Source organism: Solanum tuberosum, unplaced genomic scaffold (assembly GCF_000226075.1).
Source record: "Solanum tuberosum cultivar DM 1-3 516 R44 unplaced genomic scaffold, SolTub_3.0 scf00108, whole genome shotgun sequence".
Classification (NCBI taxonomy): Eukaryota; Viridiplantae; Streptophyta; class Magnoliopsida; order Solanales; family Solanaceae; genus Solanum; species Solanum tuberosum.
Genome location: NW_006239033.1, coordinates 403,659 through 425,719, shown reverse-complemented (window position 1 = coordinate 425,719; position 22,061 = coordinate 403,659).

Below are 22,061 nucleotides of genomic sequence, written 5' to 3'. Positions count from 1 at the left end.
AACAAGAAAAGGCGGAAAACTTATTCATTCTAAACAATATCCTAAAACGTGGTTGTCACATGTACAAGCCACTAATGAAAATACATAATTCTAAAGATAAATACAAGTCTCAATCTTTGTTTCTAAAGTAGAAAAAGCTTAAAGAAAAGGAAAAGAGGGCCCACCAGGATGACAAGCACCTACCTCTCAAATCCTTCAACGAGCCTCGACTGTCAAGAGAAGAAAAAGACCACACGGGTCCGGGTTCAGAACCTACATAAGTGTAGAAGCAAGGGGTAGATACCAACAATACAATCCCCAGAAAGCAACCTACTAAACAAAGCAACTAGCTAGAAAGTGAATACCCTTTATACTCCAACAGAACCTCCTCAAACTACAACATGCACAGAAATCAGCCTAGCCTAGTAATTTTACAATACACTGCTCACAATGCCCAATATTCACAATTCAATCTTTACAATTCAACAATCAAACAAATCAAATAAGTCAGCCTCAATGTCAAGTAGTTCAGTCACACGCAACAAGTACATCAATCTCAAGTATCAAGAAAGTTATGCATAAGCATCAAATGCATTAAGTCGCAATATTCAATTTCTTGCCAGAACCATTTCCCATCGGCACCATATCATTGACCGAAACCATTTCCCATTGGCTTTATATCAAATCACTAGCCGAAACCATTTTCCATTGGCTTTATATCACTAGCTGGAACCATTTCCCATTTACTTTATTAACACTTGCTAGAAATGACCTCGGCATCCCAACACTCGCCGGCAAAGACCTCGGCATCATAAATCATCACATTTCTCATCACACTGCTCATAATCAATGCATACAAGCAATATAACACCACATGGAAGAGACAAAAAATCATACAATTCAAGTCCACAATCATGCTTTCAAGCATTCCATCAATCAATCAACAAGGGTTACAATCACATCATCATGTTCATCAAATAGCCTTTTCTAATTTCAATTCCTTTTTATTCATTTAAATATTACAAGTGGACAATTTAAACCATTCACCTCATCCTATTACTCCCAACAGACAATCAATGAAGGAAGTACATGAATTCTACTAGAATACAAGGTTTAAGAAGCCACTTGCCTTTAATCAATCAACAATCACTCCAAAAGTTGAGTCTTCCCCTTCAGAATCGCTTCCAAATCCACGCAACCTATAATAATCAAGTATTTATAATCACTCATCCGAAACAACGATTCCCACATTAATTATGTAAAGAAAGGGTCATTCAACTCAAAACCCAATTTCAAAATGGATGTTTGAAGTCGGAAAAAAATACTTGAAAATGATGTTTCAGGCTTTAGGAACTTATTAGTGAAAACCATTTCGAAAATGGAATCAAAACGACTTCAAAATCACCATTTTATTAAATTATTGGGTTGTAAAACCCCAAAAATTTCTAAGTTAAGACCTAAATCATTCTATAACACCTCGCAACTCTACTTTTAAAATTTGAATTGTTTGTGTAACACCCTAAACTTTGAAAAGGGATAAAGAGGGGAAACAAGCAAGTCCACGAACCCAAAATGGACCATGAACCGTTCACAGCACACTAGACAGTCTGTTTAGGGGGCCACGGCCCATTTTGGGCATCGTGAAGGACTTATCAAGGCAGCCAAGGTGAAGTTCACCTAGTCGAGCCACTAAACAGCATGTGGTGACTTGTACGGTCTGTTTAGTGGTTTGTACAAGTCACCCATCCGATTTTGAGTTTTGTTTCAACTTCAAACAATCATATCTCTTAGAAAAATATGAATTACGTTGCCCATAACCTCACAAATTAAAGTTCTTTGAGTCCTCTTTCCAATGCCACCAAGTTTCCCTCATTTCAAGTTCGGAGTAAGAAGTTATGTCCATTTTAGTGAAGCCCTGTCGGGCAGGTGACTTGACGACCCACTAGATGGGCCGTGAAGCATTAAACAGCCTGTGAAGCATTACACAGCCCGTGAAACTGTCCATTTTAGGCACCTTTTCAGTTTTAAAAGTTGGGGTCATTTTGGTCTTTCCCCTATGTGTTTGGTTCTTAAACTACATCGTTTTAACCCCTATTCTAAGTCTAATGTTTGTCGTTGCACACCAAATTAAGGTCTTAGAAAGTGTTAATCAATTTTTTTACATTCATTAACACTTTGAGATATTTGAGCAAGGTTCTAAGAGGAGAAAATCTGGGGTTCAAGCATTCTTCAAGTTTTCGATTTTGCCAAAGAACTTTGTTCTTCCAGGTATGTAAGGCTATCATAGTGTTGGACTAGTTCGTCCTCACACCCTATATCTACTTTCATATCACTAAAAGAGTAATCTAGGGTTCTATCCTTAGATTTCAGTATTCTTGAGATGAGTTGACATTGAGTTCTGAATTCTTGAGTTGTTGATTATTGAATTCCTATTTCTAATCATTGAATTGTCATACATTGGGTATTGTGATTATTGAGTTGATTGTTCATGACTATTTTTTAGCATGAACCCTATTCTTGAGTATTTAGTAAATTCTTATTGAGAATCTTAAAAAAAACATTATATGTTAAACTGAGTTTTGAGGAAGTAAAGAGCATTTTGAGAAAGAGTAAAAGGGAACTAAGTATTTTCCAAATGTTTCATTTTTACATGAAGAAAAAGAGTAGACTTTTTTTTGAGAAAAGTTAAAAGAGTTTTCAAAAATATTGAGTGTCGAACAATAAGCTCTTAAAGATGCCCTTTTTGAATAATTATCTCAACTCAGAATGTGTTTGTGCATTGAATAAAGAGAAACCTTGTTTTCTAATGAGCAATGAGTTTCAGAGATATTTCAAAGCAGTTACCTCTTTTTAGAGAATAGTTTGAGCAATTATCTCAAACTAGAGAAAGAATATATTTTTACACATTTGTGCAACAGTATATATTAGTGGGAGTAGTATTAGGTACCGATATGGGGGAGAGTTCAGACAACTCCCAGCCCCCATAAACCATGTCTTGCCAACATGGGTACATGATCATACTTTTTAGATGAATTCTTAGTGCCTTCGGGCAGATCTTAGTGAATCCACTTAGTTGCGGTGTCCTATATCCCGGCACGATATATGACAGGTCTCGCAATGTGGACAAGACAATGTATCACCACGTAGCTTATAGTAATGGTTGTTGGTTAGAGAATCTCCCAATAGAGTTAAACTGTATTTTTATATATCACTTATTATGTTGAGTTTCAAAGATCAGAAAGTATTTTTGTAAAGTTGAAATGATTTCATTCCTTTAATTCTTTACATTCAGTTGAGTTTATGTTACACCTATTGCAGTCTTTTCATTCAGTTATTTTGCTCGGCTGTATTACATACCCGTACATTCAAATGTACTGATTGCATTTGACATACATCTTATTATGATACAGATACAGATGTTCAGGGTCATCAATAGGCTTTTGTTGAGATCACTTTGCATTTCAGATAGCTTGGGTGAGCCTCTTTGCATTTCGGGGGACTTCACATTTATTTTCTTGTCAGTTGTCTTGAGATGTCCTGGGTCTTGTCCCAACATCCATCATGAGTAATAGAGTCTTCATAGAAAGATAGAGTTGAGAAGTCTTTCGGCATTTACTTTTCCTTGAGATGTTTTAGCAAACTATTAGACTTATGTTATTGAGTATTTTACAGATAGTTTGAGTTAAGTTTTTACTTTGAGTTTATATGTTCAAAGATTCTATTTTTAAGCTTTTTATCACTTGAGTAAGTCTTCCACTAAGTAGTCAGCCGAGCCAAGGGATCGGTTGGGGACCAGAAATGGTTCTTGAGTGTCAGTCACGTCTAGGGTGTAGGCTCGGAGAATGACAAACTTTGTATTAGAGCCCAGAGTTCAACTGTCCTAGGGTGTCTATGAAGTCGTGTCAAGTAGGATCTTATTTATGGTTGTGAGGGCCCCACTTCTATAATGAGGGACTACAGACATTTAAGAAAAGTTTCCCTTTCTTTCATACTCTAAATACTGCATTAGAATTGTGTCATAAGGAACTTATTCTAACTCGTGCATTTCTCAGATCTATTCGACTGCCCCTTATACTCAAGGTAGTTGAAAATCAAAGCCCATATCCTCATCGATGAGTTACTCCAAAAAAAAGTCTTCAAAAAATCATGAGACTGCAGAGGGGCTTGAGAGAAACATATGAGTGAGCATAAGTGTTGAGATTCGAAAGAATGCACTCTTATTCATATGAATCATGTGTTCGAGCTAAAAGTGAGATGTACTCCCAGACTCTCGTCTCTAAACCTTGTTTCAGTTGAGACCCTTTTGAGGAAGTGTGTTTTAGAGCTTAGGTAATATTTTTACCCGAAAAGATAGTATGAGTTATGATGTTATATTAGAAGAATACATGCAGGGGTATAGTAATCTAAGAAAGGAAGATAGTGATGAGGCAATTTATGTTGTTACGGTCATGCACCCAGTAAGTTATTAATGAGGAGTTTTCCTTTATGGGTAGACTATAAAGTGATGAGTTTGTATAGATTTCATGATAGAAGGTAGCGGAGTTACTAGTATGGATGAGTTAGAGTATAATTTAACTAGAAGGGAGTTTATGTCGATGTAACATTGTGTTAATGAAGGCCAAGTATAGGTGTTGAGCAGAGTATTCATAAGGTGATAGATCTAAGCTAGGCTAATAATTTTTTTAAGGGAGAGCTCTATGGTATTCAGAGGGTGGTAGAACTAATCAGGCAATGATGTATAGTGAATGGGTAAATAGTACTTAAGTTTTGAAATGAAATGTGATGGTAGACCGTAAGTATGTTGACTGAGAGATACAGATTGACTACTTGTCATGAGGTCTTAGTGGGTGAGTGTTTCTTAATTTTATCTAGTAGTCGTACGTTAGTATAATATGAGAGAAATTATATTTATATATCTGTTTAGTACTAGACACTAATCTTGAATTTGAGATGAGTGTCATCATAAAAAAAACAGATGGCAACATGAGGGTGATGATGTTAGTTTTGAGATCTGATTTGGTAGATTTGACATAGAGTAGGTGAGGAATTAAGACATTAGTTGCAATGCAAGGGAATGGTTTAAGAGTGGTATTATGACCCTTAGATGAGAGAAATGAAAGGATATTTGATGCCCTAATCTTCAGATGATGATAACTAAATCTCAAATCAATCTTAGAAAATAGAGATGCACCCTGAAGCTCATCAAGCAAATCATCAATACGAGGAAGAGGATACTTGTTCTTCACTGTCACATTTTATAACTGTCGATAATCAATACACATCCTCATGGATCCATTCTTCTTCCTCACAAACAACACAGGAGCACCCCATAGAGCAACACTAGGGTGAATAAATCCCTTACTCAACAAATCATGTAACAAATCTTTCAATTCCTTCAACTCAGGTGGAGCCATACGATACGGAGGTATAGAGATGGGCTTGGTGCCTGGCTCCAAGTCAATAGAAAAATTAATATCTCTATCTGGAGAAACACATGGAAGATTAGTAGGAAACACATCTACAAACTCTCAAACCACGGGCACAAAATCCATGGGAGATGGCTCAACACTAGAATCCTGAATGAACGTCAAGTAAGACAAACACCCTCTATCAACCAATCTTTGAGCTTTAATAAAGGAGATAACTTTTCTAGGGTAAGAACCATTAGAACATGTCCACTCAACTCTCAGGACACCTGGCATCTATAAGGTCACAGCCCTAGCATAATAATCAAGAATAGCATTATGCGTAGAAAGTGAATCCATACCCAAGATAATGTCAAAGTCTACCATTCCCAAAATGATCAAATCTACCCAAGTATCATACCCGGCCAAGGAGAAAAGACATGATCGATACACTCGATCCACCACTAAGGATTCACCCACTAGTGTAGAAACATGAATAGGCATAGACATACAATCAGACAACATATCAAACCCAGCAGTAAACTAGGTAGATATATATAAGAGAGTAGATTCTAGATCAAACAATACAAACGTAGGTCGATAGCAAACTGGGATGATATTTGTGATCACAACATCAGAAATCTCAGCCTCAGATGTCCCTGTAAAACCATAACACTGGCCATCTCGGTCGCATGTAGTTTGAGTAGAACCTCAAATCTCCAACCTACGGAGTTGGAGTACCTTTAATAGTAGTCCTACCACCTCTACTGGATTAAACTCTGCCTCGACCCCTGGCCGAAGGCGCAGAATCCCTAGCTAGAGTAGCTGAATAAGAATGTTGAGGTCCTGAATGCGTCTGTAGAGGACACTATCGCATCATACGACCTGAATCCCCATAAGTATAACAAGATCTCGACACAGATAACTGTTGTTGTGAACCATACGAACTACCATGGCCACCTCGGCCAGAACCATAAGATCCTCGGGCTGACTACTTGCTGTCAGCTGTTGGCATAGAAGCATGAACTGGTCCACGACACTAAAAAGATTTACTACTTCTATCGAATCTCTGTCTCCAGATGAGGCACCAGAAAATTGACTAGAAGAACAGGCCCTCTTGGGCTCCCCAAACTTCTCAAAAACCATCAACTCCACCTCATTGGTCGTGCTCACAATGGACTAGAAGGAAGCCCCCTCTCTAGCTACCCTTAAGAGATAAGATCTAGCGGTCAACCCTCGCACAAACCTTCAAACTTTCTCTACTTCATCCGAAACAATAGTCATAGCATGCCTAGAAAGCTCACACAAACAAGTCTCATACTTGGTCACAAATAAACTACCCCTAACCAAGCTCTTAAATCTCAGACTACTCTCATCTCTCACGCTCAAGGAATGAAGCGGTCCTAGAAGGCACTAAAAGCGCATCCCACTCTATAGGGTCCATCCAACTGGTCTAGAGCTCACGAAAGTCCTTCACCACTCTCTGAAGCGACTACGAAGCTGAAGTGTAACAAACCGGACACCACGAGCATCCACCATACCAACTGCCTCAAGTATCTTATGGCACAAAGTTAAGAACTCATAAGCATCCTCGCTCATACCACCTTGAAACTGGGATGGTTTCATCTTCTGAAACCTCTCATAACATTGCTAATTAGCCGCTGTCAGGATAACCACAGAAGCAATCAGTGCACCAACAGCCGCAGCAGGACCCACCAGTGGCTGCCCACCTGAACATAAATACCCAGAGTGTGTTGTTGACCAGAGGTTTACGCCCCTAGCTTCGTCTGAGCACCATGTGGTGTACTTGTCGCACTACCTTGAGAAAGGTTCTATAACACACCTAGCATCCTTAACACAGTCTCATAAAACGAAGGAGCTCCAAACTTGGGAGGAACTTGGTCCTCACCAACCTCAACCGGTGGCTCAGGAGAAGCCTCTCTAGCTTTACCTCTAGCTGGTACCGCTCCATGGGCACGACCTCTAACCAGTGTTACTCCACGAGCATGGACTCTAGCTCGGGCCCTACCTCTACCCCTAATTGGGGTCTCAATAACGTCCTTGGGGACTGCCTCCCCTCTATAACTAGAAACTGAAGCTCTGGTCCTCGGCATCTGCCAAAGCAACACGTGGTAACTCAGCAGTAGTGAAGGTAACCACGCACGATAAGAAAGGATGAATAAAAGGAAGTTTCCTAACAATCTTTGTAGCCTTTTCAAGATACATATAGACGTCTTCATACCAATCCTCAAGACTCTACTTAGACTTGCCTTGTACATACGTAAGACCTATGAACCTGGGAACTGATATCATTTGTCATGACCCAAAAATGGGCGTGATGGAACTTGTCTTTTCCCGCCAAGTCAAGTCAGCATCAACCCAACGAAAACAAAAAAATATGCAGAAAATAGAAAATCAAGAACAAGACAAAGGTGGAAAACTTATTCATTCTAAACAATACCCCAAAACCTGGTTGTCACGTGTACAAGTCACTGATGAAAATACTGAATTCAAAAGAAAAATACAAGTCTGAATCTTTGTTTCTCAAGTATAACAAAGGTTAAAGAAAAGGAAAAGAGGACCCACCAGGATAGCAACTACCTCTCAAATCCTTCAATAAGCCTAGTCTGTCATGAGAAGAAGAAAACCACACGGGTCCGGGCTCGGAACCTACACAAGTGTAGAAGAAAGGGTTGAGTACCAACAATACAATACCCAACAAGCAACCTACTAAACAAAGCAACTAGATAGAAAACGAATACCCCTTACACTCCAACCGAACCTCCTCAAACTACAACGTGCACAGAAATCAGCCCAACCTAGAAATTCTACAATACACGGCTCACAAGGCCTAATATTCACTGTTCAATCTACACAATTCAATAATCAAACAAATCAAATAAGTCAATCTCAATGTTAAGTAGTTGAGTCACACGCAACAAGTACATTAATCTCATGTATCAAGCAAGTTACTCATACGCATCAAATGCATTAAGTCACACTAATCAATCTCATGCCGGAACTATTTTCCATTAGCACAATATCGCTGGTCGGAACCATTACCCATCGGTTGTATATCAAATCACTAGTTGGAACCATTTCCCATCTGTTTTTATATCAAATCACTAGCAAGAACTATTTCCCATCAGGTTTATATAACTAGTCGGAACCATTCTCCTTCAGCTTTATAAATACTTGCCAAAAATGATCTCAGAATCATAACACTCACCGTCAAAGACCTCGGCATCATAGCACTCACCAGCAAACACCTCGACATCATAAATCATCATATGTCTCATCACGGTATTCACAATCAATGCATACAAGCAATATCACACCACATGGAAGAGACAACAAATCATACAATTCAAGTCCACAATTATGCTTTCAAGTAGTCCATCAATCAATCAACAAGGGTCACATGAGTAAGGCAATTCTCATCATCATGTTCATAACATAGTCTTTTTCATTGCAACCCATTTTTTATTCATTTAAATATAACAAGTGGACAAGATAAACCCTTCACCTCATCCCTATTACTTCCAACATACAATCAACGGAGGAAGTACACGAATTCAACTAGAATACAAGGTTTAGGAAGCCATTTTCCTTAAATCAATCAACAATCACTCCAAAAGGTGAGTCTTTCCCTTCCGAATCGCTTCCAAAGCCACACATTCTATAATAATCAAGTATTTACAATCACTCATCAGAAAACAACAATTCCCACATCAGTTATTTTGATAAATGGGTCAATCAACTCAAAACTCAATTTCAAAATGAATGTTTGAATCCGAAAAACATTACTTGAAAAAGATATTTAATGCTTTAGGAACTCATTAGTGAAAACCATTCCGGAAAAGGAATCAAAATGACATCAAAATCACCATTTTATTAAATTATTGGGTTCTTGAAGATAACCCCAAATTTCTCATTTCAAATATTGATTTGAACACATAAATCCATAAATAATAATGGGTAACTAAAGATTTAGACTTGAGAATTGTTACCCAAAAGATTTCCCTCAAAAATCTGGTCCAAATCACCACCCTAAAGTTCCCAAAACTCAAAACTTGTGAAATGGGGCTTAAATCCCGAAATAGCATCAAAATCCTCTAAGGTATTGCTTAAGCGACCACAGGTTCGCTTAAGCAAACTCCGCAAAAACTAGGGGTCTTGCTTTTGAGAATCACGCTTCGCTTAAGCGACCATCACTACAGTGAGCCCTGGTTCGCTTAAGCGAACCCTTCAAAAAGCTCGGCCTTCGCTTAAGTGAAGCACGCTTAAGCGGAAGGACTATCACAAAAGCGAAGGTTACAGAATTCAAGCACCAGAAAAATCAGTCAATTCTCGAAACATCAAAAGGACCCTCGAGATTCGTTCGGAAACTCGTGAACACAAACCACATATGCAAATTAATTATACTCAACATTCCAGATTCAATGGAACTGTCAAAACACGAATCTGAGGTCTCCTGGACACAACATCCATGAAAACCACAAGAAACTAACTCACACCAAAAAAGGCTAAAACGAGTTCTGGACCTCTCAAAAATCAACCAAGACCTCACCTAGTCCTAAAATCATTCCTCGAATCCAACGGAACTCTCAAAATTCCGAGTTGAGTATCTGAACCCAAAATATTGACCAAAGTCAATCCAAAGGCTAAAATTTCACAATTTAGGACCTCAAATCCTCAAAAAGACTCAGAATCAAAAACCAATAACTCTCACGGATCAGATTTTACATGTTTGGATGGATGGAATTCAATTCCGATACTTGAAAGTCCAAAAGACGCAAAAAACCACTTTCTTAATGACTTAGTCTTTCAAACTCAAAACTTATCAAATTCTCAACTTTTAACTCAAAGTTCAAAACCAACTTTTCAAAACTTAATCATAGGAGACTCGGGGTCAATCACGGGAGGGAAAAATGGTAAATTCACGAAATTTTTGAAAAATGACCGACCGAGTCATTAAATTATATTATACTTAAAAGAAAACACCTTTTCACATTGAAGGATTATAATTTTGCCGGATAATTGTAACTTTTTCAATGGGTGTGACTTTTCTGATAAGGCACAATAAACATGTTTCATACTACCCTTTATTGGCTATAATTTAGGGGTTCACTCATACTTAAAGTACGATTTTTATGAGTTCTCTATTTTCCTTCTTCTTCTCAAAAATCTCAAGTGTCATTTGTAGTTGTTGAGTTAGTTCAAAGTTCAATAAAATTTAAGCACTCCCTTATTTGAATGTTAAATTAGGGTAATACCCACACTTAAAAACACCCAATGTAGTATATCTTCTACTCATATTTTATATTTATATTTATAATATATTAAAAACAGGGAACTCAAACAATACAACAATAACTAAGCATTGAATTATAGGGGAGGGATGAGAAGGTATATTTAAGAGATTTAAGGGTAATTTATTTTTATTTTTACGTATCACAATTACGTTTAAAATAAGAAAAATGTACTAAACAAAGGAGATATATCTAGCCTTTTATTATATATAGATATAAATATTTCCGCATATTGATTTCACAAATTTCAATATGCACATATAGTAATCATAAGAAAGTTTACATCCATTTTTAATAGGAACTTATACTTTTAATTTCATTCATATTCATTAACTTAAATTTTGGTTTAATAATATTAAAAGTATTTTTAAAAATAGTGTATTACATGATTTGACATTCACGTCCAACGTACGTGCAACAAAATAATATATATAATATTTTCAAGAATGGGATTCGATGAACTCATTGCATATAGACATATAGATATAGATTATATATATACAGAGAGGAAAGAATGAAAATAAGAAAGCATGCGAAGATTCCTATGATATATAGTCATGTTTGTCAACTCAATCAGAGTCATGTTTGCCAACTCAATCAGTTGTCATGGAATGTTACTACTTTCCCCAACGAATATGTCACCCCCCGAGCCTACACTCTGGGTGGGACTGGCACTCGAGAACCATTTATTGCCCTAAGCGAACCCTTGGACTGGCTTACTACTCAACGAAAGACTAACTCATGATAAAAGTACTTTAATAAGTAAACTGAAAGCTCAATAGATAACTTAGAATGTTTTATAAATAAACATTCACTAGCAAAAGTGACAACTCAAGTCTCAACGTAACTGAATGGAAATGGAAAGACTCATGCACTAACAATAATTAACTGTCTATGAAGCCTCTAACAACCGAGATGGACAATGGGACAAGACCCACGACATCCTAAAGAACTAGAATAATGAAAAAAACAAAAAGGGATCCTTCGAAATCAAGGAGGCTCACCAACAACTCTGAATCTCAACTGGATCAATAATGTGTCGGATGCTGATCCTGGTTAATTGTATCTGCATCATAAAAGATGCAGGCCAAATGGCATCAGTATATTGAATGTACGAGCATGCGAGAAGAATTTTAAAACAAAACATAAGATTGAAAGGAACTGAAGGAACATTTTTGGTCTCAACTCAACTAAACTAATTTCAATATCAAGCAAAAATATAAATGCAGTATAAAGAAAAGCTTTAAAACATGTGTATAACAACTTTGTGTATTGAAGAATATAATACTAACTCAGTTTGTATGCAAGGATACAATATAAACTCTGTGTGTATATGAAAATACAAAATATCTCTATGGAAGTTCCTCTAACCAACAACCATCACTATGAGCTATGTGATGATACAGAGTTTTGCCTCATGCTGCCATGTTCGTCATATACCTTGTCGGGGATATAGAACCTAACTACTAAGTGGATCCACTAGTCTATGTTAAAAAAACACTAAGGAATCATCTAAAAAGTCTGACCCTTTTCTACCCATGTTGGCTACACGATTTATGGAGACCATGAATTAGCTGAACTCCACTCGTCCCCAAATCGGTGCTCAATACTACTCCCAAAATGTAACTAGCTCATATGTTTAAAAACATAACTCTTTCTGTGGTTTGAGAAAATTCCTCAAAAACTAGCCCAAGGTCTCTCTTGGAAATCAGTGTTTCCTCTCTTGCTTAAATGTGAAACATTTACTCTTTACTTGAAACCTAGATCAAAGGCTCATTTGAAAATCAATGTTTCCTTGGTTGTTTAAATGTGAAAACATTTAATCTTTGGGAATACATAGTTCCCGTATACTCTTTTGAAGAAAATGAACTTCATTTGTTACTCTTTACTCAATTCAAAACTCAAGTCTTAAAACAAATTTAAAACATTTGCAAAATACTTTTGAAATGACTCTAAGAACTACCTAGACTTGGCTCTTAACTTTCCTTGAATTTGAATTTACGAATTCAAGGTTATGATTCATGTTTATGGATGATCTCATGATGTTTAGACGTACCTGAGAGTGTAGAAATCAACAAGAAAACATAGGTACGATTCAAGGGAACTCGAACGGAAAAAAATGAGAAAGGGTAGAGGACCAGGCGACCCTGGCATACTGAGTGGCGTAGGGCACCAGAATCAAAATTATAGAACCTGGGTTGGGGCGCATTAAGTGGCACGGTGCCCTAGAGCCCAAACTTCAGACACTGATGTAGGGTGCACTGAGTGGCACGGCACCCTACCCTTTTTCCCCAGAATTTTGATGAATTTTCTTGTTCGTTTTTCCACCCTAATTCGTCTAGATTTGATTGGTTCCTTCCCCCAAACACTTAGATTCGAATACCCAACCAAAGTATTCAGAAATCTACTCAGAAACAACCTCAAATCTCATGAAACTAACTCAAGAACTCAACAATCAAGATTCCAACAGAAACTTCAACAAAATCCACCAAGAACTCAATTACTCTACTTTTAAGAACATAAATACGCTGAATTAAATCACGATTGGCGCATGGGGGAACAAACCCAAGGCTTTGTGATCTCACATACCTCGTAGGGATTAACCCTTGGCGAAATCCACAAGCAAAATCTCAAGAACGATGATGAACTTTGGCTTTTCTCCTATTTTCTCCTCTTTTCTCTTCTCTCAAAGCCCTAGCATAATTTTGTAAAGCGTAAACTGAACCAAATCATTTTAGACCCCAATTAAATTACTAAAAACGAATTAAACCAATTGGGTAGGGAAAAGACCAAAATACCCCTCTTAAATTCAGGTAACTTTCCATATCTAGACAGGCCGACTTCAAACAAGGATATCTCCTTCATACGAGCTAAAAAATTAGCAAACTCTGTGGCATTGGAAAGATAATTCCAAGACCTTTCATTTCATATCTTATGGCACACCTAACTCATCTTGTACTGAGAGTTATGGTTGTTTGAAGTTGACTTAAAACTCGTCCTTAACATGACTTTGCCAAATTTCAGATTTTTCATTCTTTCCAAAAATGGTTCATTCTAAGTCTAGCTCTTTCAATTAGCGGGATGTTACAATATCTCTCCCCTGGAAATATTCGTCCTCGAATGAGATTACTACAAGTAGATTAAGGGTGTAACATCTAACATTCAGCTCAAACACCCAACAAGCAAATCTAACACATTCAGTATATCAATTAAAGAGTATGATATGCCGCGAAATCGTAGCACATTTGACGCTTCATAACTATGAACTAATACTGGAATTAAGTGATATTTCGGGATTATTTTATGGGTTTGTTAATTGTGTAGGCAGAATCTGGGTTTTACAGAAAAAGAAGCAGAACTGATGTCGACAAGTGAAGTTCACGACCAATGTAACGAACCGTTAACTTCATAACGGTCCGTGGTTGAGTTCGTGAAAGTAAGGCAGAACTGGGCCCTGAAAAGATGAAAAGCAAGAACAACCAAGTAAAGATCACGGAGGGGTATACGGGCCATTGTTATTTACACGGACCGTGGTACCTACCGTGAAGTTAAACCAGTATAAAAGCAGGAAAGAGTTACAAGAAGGTTTGAACAAGTGAAGACCACGAGTGACTTCAACGGCTGTGACACTCACTACGGACCGTGGTGTCTCTCGTGGTACATTCCAGCGACCAAGTTTGATCTACGGACCGATCTGTTGATCTGTAGAATGATACTGTGAAGGTTCCAGTACCACCGTCAATGGCCACCGTGGTTCCACACTCTGTCAGATTTCCCTGATTTGCCTTCCATGCCTTGCCTGCTGATCTACGGCCATCACCTACAGAGAGTCACTGGACCTACGGTCCGTAGATCACCTCCGTAGATGCCCTTTTCTGCAGTTATTTCAGCTGTCCCTTTACTTCTGCGCCTGAACGTCTTTCCTGCAAAATATGATAAAAACACATAAAAACCAATCCAAAAAGGCCCTAGACACACACAACTTGAATGTGAAATGTATTAGAAATACTGTAAACTCAATGTATATCAACACCCTCAACTTAAATTCGTTGATTGTCCTCAAGCGACGCACTAAGACTCTAAACGACACTTGTATAGAAGCAAGCATTTCAAACACAAGCAATCACATGGCTTTCTACCCCACTCTCATTGTGGGTACAAAATTTGTTCTTTTAGACTCGATAAGTTAATTTATGCGGATTAAACCATGACAATGATTGACCAACCAACACACAACATACACTGTTTCACTATCACCAAAGTACCAACTCTCCGATAATGTACTAAGTGCCCTTACTTGAAACGAAATCCCTTTACTTTCACACAATGACTTATGAATTTTAGTACAAGGATTCATTCAACACTCACACTCAGAAATAACATCAAGTACAGTTAGTGCTCAGTACCATAGGCTTGCCCTTATTTTCTACTGCTTAGAGTCTCCACACTAGACTCTAGGATCACTATAGGACTTTCTTGGCTTGTAGCATAGGCTCAGGGTCAGGTGTGGTACATTTGGGTACTTCTTAGTGACTTTCTGCCCTCCTTGACATTACACTAGGCTTTCAACCTCTTTTTGCCCTATTTTTTCCATCCTACCATTTTACCTTTCTTTCCCTTGATTTTCTTCAACCACGGATGTGACTTTAGACTTTGTAGCTCTTTTTACTTTTATTTTATTTTTCTTTTTGCTTTCTACAAGTCATATCCTTTCTTCTCTTTTTCAACATCAAACTCTTTTCATACCCATTTTTCTTTCGGTTTCCTCTTTCATAGTGTAACGACCCTAAAAATGAACTAGTGAAACTAGAGCCTCATATGTGAGTTTGGAGTTGAGAACTTGATGAGAAATGACCGTGACATCCGGAAACTAGTCATTTGAACTAGTGAGTTGTAAGAGTCAACTTTAAATGGTCATATATTTTAGCTCAAGATGAATTAGGTGGGCTTTTACCTATCCAATTAAAGGTCTCTGAGTCCTCTTTCCAACGCCACCGAGTTTGCCCAATTCCGACCTTGGAGTAAAAAGTTATGCCCGAAATATGAAGCTTATGAAGTGGGTTTTATGATAATGCTTGGGTATTGATGGAATTGTACTTAGATTGAATTGTATTATTGATTCCTATTGTTATCTATATCTATTGTTGGTGGATTGTTGGTGTATGGATGAGTTGAGAATTATGGCCTTGTAGGCAAGTCATGGGTAAATTCTCTTGTGATGTTAGAATTGTTGAGAATTGGATAATGGTGATTATGGCTTTGGTGAATGGTAAGTTGACCTACTTTCATGCTATATTGAAATTGTTCTTGTTTGGATTGATCCACTTATGGTGGAGGTGTGTACTTATTGAATGTGTATTGATTATGGCCTTGAAGGCATTATATGAGTGTTATTGTATTGTTATATTATTATATATGAATGAGGCTATATGTGAAGGTATGATGTGAATAAGTTTTATGTGAAGCTATATGTGAAGGAATGATGTGAATAAGTTTTATGTGAAGCTATATGTGAAGGAATGATGTGAATGAGTTTTATGTGAAGCTATATGTGAAGGAATGATGTGAATGAGTTTTATGTGAAGCTATATGTGAAGGAATGATGTGAATGAGTTTTATGTGAAGCTATATGTGAAGGAATGATGTGAATGAGTTTTATGTGAAGCTATATGTGAAGGAATGATGTGAATGAGTTTTATGTGAAGCTATATGTGAAGGAATGATGTGAATGAGTTTTATGTGAAGCTATATGTGAAGGAATGATGTGAATGAGTTTTATGTGAAGCTATATGTGAAGGAATGATGTGAATGAGTTTTATGTGAAGCTATATGTGAAGGAATGATGTGAATGAGTTTTATGTGAAGCTATATGTGAAGGAATGATGTGAATGAGTTTTATGTGAAGCTATATGTGAAGGAATGATGTGAATGAGTTTTATGTGAAGCTATATGTGAAGGAATGATGTGAATGAGTTTTATGTGAAGCTATATGTGAAGGAATGATGTGAATGAGTTTTATGTGAAGCTATATGTGAAGGAATGATGTGAATGAGTTTTATGTGAAGCTATATGTGAAGGAATGATGTGAATGAGTTTTATGTGAAGCTATATGTGAAGGAATGATGTGAATGAGTTTTATGTGAAGCTATATGTGAAGGAATGATGTGAATGAGTTTTATGTGAAGCTATATGTGAAGGAATGATGTGAATGAGTTTTATGTGAAGCTATATGTGAAGGTATGATGTGAATGAGTTTTATGTGATCTTGTGATGATCCTATGTAAAGTGGATAGCATTGTGAGTTAAAGTATGATTTCTCATGATGTATATATGAAATGATGTTGGATTATGAAGTATCCTTAAATGAAAATGTTGTGACTTGGTTGGTAGACTAAAGTGTCCCTCCTTGTTACTTAAAGTCTTGAATGCATGAATGTGTGAAATGGGCAAAACTAAGAAATGGTGCCCTTTCATAAGTCTAGCTTTCCTAAGTAAATGTAAAACCATGAAATCGGTAGACCTAATGGTGGTAGCCCTTCTCATGTGTGAAATGATGAACCTTGGATCGGTAGGCCTAAGGCACCCTTCTAGGGGGATTTAATGAGCTATCCTTATGAACCTTGATTGGCCATGACTAAGAAATGGGGCCTTTCTTGGGAAGAGGTACTATGAGTTGGTTGAACTAGAAAAGGAACCTTCTCTAAGTACATATGTGATTGAATACTCTATGGGAAACAAGGCTAGCACCGAGTGGATGTGGTTAGGAAGGTGGCCTAGTTGAGTATGAGATTAGGCACAATGAACTTCCTTGGACATCCCCTAAACCATGTGCCTACATGGGTTGCTTACTAGTTCTACCTTTGGCAAGTAGAACAACCTCCACGGAGTAGGATAGACTCCGGATTCCATGCCTAGCTAGTATGGTCTATGTCGGTTATGCCTATTCCCATCATGTGGGATGTGCACTCTAGTTATTGGATAGGTTCTACAACGTGTAGGTAGTAGTATGGGATGCTATCTACACATGGCACGAGTAGGCTTTGAAGATACTAAAGTGAGTTCCCTAAGTCTAACGACTATTATGTGAAAGTCCCCTTATGTGCTTGAATGTCTCCAAAATGGTTTCTTAAAGAATGTTGGTCTATTGATGTTATGTTGTAAAGGAAATGTCCTTATCTAAGGTAATCTTGGGGAACACTTAAGTGTGCTTGAAGAGGTTGTATGGGCGGTCACTTCTTGTCTCACTCAAGTGTGTCTTAAGGTTATATTAGGTAGAGGTCCTATGGTAATGAAATGACATGTGTTCTTTTAAAGTTAAGCATGGATTGTATATGGACATATGTTGAGTATATGTATGGTTGGCTATGGTCTTATATGTTAATGTTGACTTGTATTATGTCTCTTATACTTGTAAAGGAAAGGTTTTATCAAATGATTTGAAAGCATTTACTTTCTTGAAAATGTCCTTTTTGGCATTTTTTGCATGGTCTCCATACTTAGTACTTAACTGTGCTAACCCCTTTCTTTCCCTTTTTGGACTAAAGTGTAGGGATTTGGAGATGATGACATGTCATGGCTGTTTGATAGGTTTCTAAGTATTGAAGATGAAGACTTGGTGAGTCCTCATAGATTCGAGGACAATACCCAATATGTTCTTTTATGTCTTTTTAGTATTGTTTAAGTTGTGTACGGGATTAGTCCCGAATTTTGTACTCTAAAGTATTAGATGGTTTTGAGACATCATGTATAAAGTCTAGAAAGTCTTCCGCTTGCTATTATTTTTTATTATGAAATGTTTTCTTGGTAAAGAAAGTTTTAAATTCCTTATGGTTTTAGTGTCTATGCGATGAATGAATGCTAAGAGGCTTGTATTAGACCTCTTCGAGGTCGAGTACGCCGGTTACGACTAGGGGGTGCTCCCGAGTCGTGACACATAGCCACCCTCAACTTATGGATTTCCCATTGGTTGAGGTGCACAATACCCGATGTCGGACCAAGGCCAAGATTGAAGTTACTTTTTACATTAGCCACCCTCAACTTAGGCTTTTGGCCTAGGTCGAGGTGCACATGTACAAGGAGGGACCGGGGCCAACATAGTCGATTATAGGAAGGTGAGTTCGGGGTTTAGAAAGAAATGGTATTATTTTAGGCTCAAAGTATTTGGATCAAAGGGAGCATTTGTTTCATTTGGTTGGATCCTTATTTTAGGCAATTTGCGGACTTATCAGAACAATTGAATTGTCTTAGCAGGACTAACCGGGCAAGTTCTAGTTTTGCACAAAAACTGTTTGAACACTCAATTATTCTCACACACTCTTGGCACATAGTTTCATTATCAGATTATCAGATTACCCAGTTCAAGTTTCAGCTTAAGTCATGCCATCAAGTTGATTCATTATCATGTCATACACAGAGCCAACACATCAATAATCGTAGCCTACAAATTCTAGCACACATCACAAAATCTGACGGGTATCATTTTTAAGCCATCATGTTTCTTTCTATTTCATGCTTCTACACATACGATCCTAACACATGCCGGTTCAACATAAATTAAACAGTCTCTTGGGGAAAAAGAACACAGGCAAGAAAACCCCACGAGAGAATCTATGAGTTGGGTTACTCAGACTTCACCCTATCACTCACAATCCATTTACCCCACCCCCAATAAAAATAGATGTGATTGTCCCCAATGCATACAAAAGTAGAAAAAGAAAGTGGATTGGGTGAAGCAAACCTATGGCGTATAGCGCCGGCGAATCATCAACAAGCGGGTGGGTCCGGTTTCCCAGAGCCCGCCGAAACAATAGTTGGGTCACCCTCAGTAGTGCCCACATCATCCATCATAGCACCCTCAGTAGTGCTCTCTATCACTCTCACCGCACCAGCAATGGTGCTCACAACATCCCTCACAACAGGCAGGACCTCTACAACTGGGGCATAACTCGATGCCCCTGCAATACTCTCACGCACCCTCTGCTAGCTCAACTCTTCATCTAAAATTGAAGCCTTCCTAGCCTCCTTCTCCTACCTACGCTATCTTTTCTGAGCTTTTCCCTCCTCAGTGCGACTAGAACGGTGCCTCTTACCTTTGGTATGGGTAGGCGCAGACTTCTCCTCGGCGGTCCCACTGAATAAAGCATCCAGCACCGTATAATCTGCCAGTGCAGTAGGTGCAGCCTGAGACTCAACTGTAGGGGTGGCAAGAATGGCATCAATGTCGGCCCGGAGACTGGCTTATTCAGCCTGAAAAAAGGATAGATCTATGGTTGGGGCTGGTCGCTCGAGGACTCGCAATTCAAAAGCATCAAGACGCTTATTAACGGCCTGGACATTCCGGTCCATCATGCCCTCCATCCTTCGCTCCATTCTGGCCTCGGACTCGGCTATAGACTTTAGCATCCAAGGCTGGATGTGATGCAGCAATGTGGCCATCTGAGCCTCTAATTTATGTACTCTGGTCAATGGGACAACAGTAGCTCCTAACTGTGGTGTGGACCGGGATGAACTAGGAGCCATGTTGGCGGCCTGGGAAGAGGAGGCCGGGACAGTATCAGAGTGATCTGGTATAATGAGGTCACCGCCCTGTGCCTGCCCCACCGTGTCTGCAAGATCTGCGCCCAAGGGAGGTACCTCAACATAGGGTTCTTTGCGAGGTGCCGCCACATTTGCCACATCTCGGATGAGGCCTATATCCAAAGTCCCAGTACGGTGGATCAACCTATCACAATGCTAGATCGGCACTCCAGAGTCCCTGCACAATTGGAAAATCAAACATGGAAAGGGGTAAGTAGTGGAGGTTTTGAATGCCCTCTCGTGAATCTCTGCCAGCAGCATGCGGGCAAAGTCAATCTCCACTCTTGCTACTAATGTTGCAACCATGACCGCTCTGTCCCAAGTGAGTTCGTTGTCAGCTTTTGTAGGCGACACCCTGTTACGCACCAACAAACAGAAGAACTTGGCCGCAAAATTTAATATGGCCTTTCGGATACCCAACCGTGGTGTGGCAACCCACTCCGCACGCTCGCCATCAGCAGCAATGTACTTAGCCAACCATAGTATAACAGCCTCTCGTTGCTCAGCATTCCTCTGGAAAGCATCGCTCCGCACGATGTCCCATATGTAATCAAACTCCGCTGTGTTTAGTGACCAAGTGTGACCTGTGGTAGGCCCATAGAGAAAGCGGTTGATGGTGGCCTGTGATATTTCTATCGGACAACCTCAGACCATAGTGGACGTGAGAGGATCTTGGGCAAAGGGCATTGATTTCTTGGAGATCGACCCACAGAGAGTGGCAGCATAGGAGGCGTAGAACTCCCGCACAATCTCCTCGCTATAAGTCCCTGGGTCTCGAGCCATCTAGTCACACTTGTGAACGTTGAAAAGTCGATGAATGTCGGGGACAGTGTGCAAGCTCTCTGTGAGGACTCTGCACTCCTCTATTACAATTCGAGCCATCTTCTCTTTATCATTAATCATCTTGGCATCCCGATAGATTTGCCATTGGCCCTTAACACACCATCTGTTTGGCTCACCGGCCACTGGAGTAGGGTTCTCATTTCTTGGTATAGGTACTGACTCTGAGCTAGTGGCCTCATCAGATGAGGCTGCTTGTTCATTCTGGCTAGACCCTGTGGCTGACTTGACATTGGACCCCGAAGCATATGTAGACTCGGACCCTGAAGCATGGCTGGACTCAGAGCCCGAAGCATGGGTAGACTCGGAGCCAGACGCAGACCCAGTAGCTGAACTGGAAGCATCCCCAGTTTGGGTGACCCCGGATCAGTGTGTGCTCCTCATCAGACTGGGAGACAGTGACTACGTCGGGAATCACCTTCCGGAGGGTGCCTCTGGTGGCTCAGGGTGCAGTGGGAGAAGTCCCTGTGTTAGGAGGAACGTATGTTGGATATCTTTTCGTGTTTGTGTCCTCATCGATTAACATGAAGCTAGGAGCAACAGATTTTGACTTGCCCTATTTTGAGTAGGTGACTAGCTTCTTGGGTGCCATCGTACCTGTGGAAGCGATATTAGTGCCAAAACTAAATCTAAACAACTAAAAAAAAAACTTTAGAACTATTAACGAACAGTAACAAAGTCGCAAGAAAATTTCAGAAAGAGGCTACAGTGGTCATCCATAGAGGGGACCTACGGCCCGTAGACTGATCTACGGTCTGTGGAACCCTTCTGTGGATCAGAGGACCAACGATATTGGTTGCAGATGGAAACCACGGATGTACAGAACGGTCCGTAGATTGATCTACGGACCGTAGTCCATATCCGTGGTTACATACTTGGTGAAATTTTCAAGAGCATCCATCCACGAACCCAATCTACGGTCCGGAGATTGATCTACGGTCCGTATACG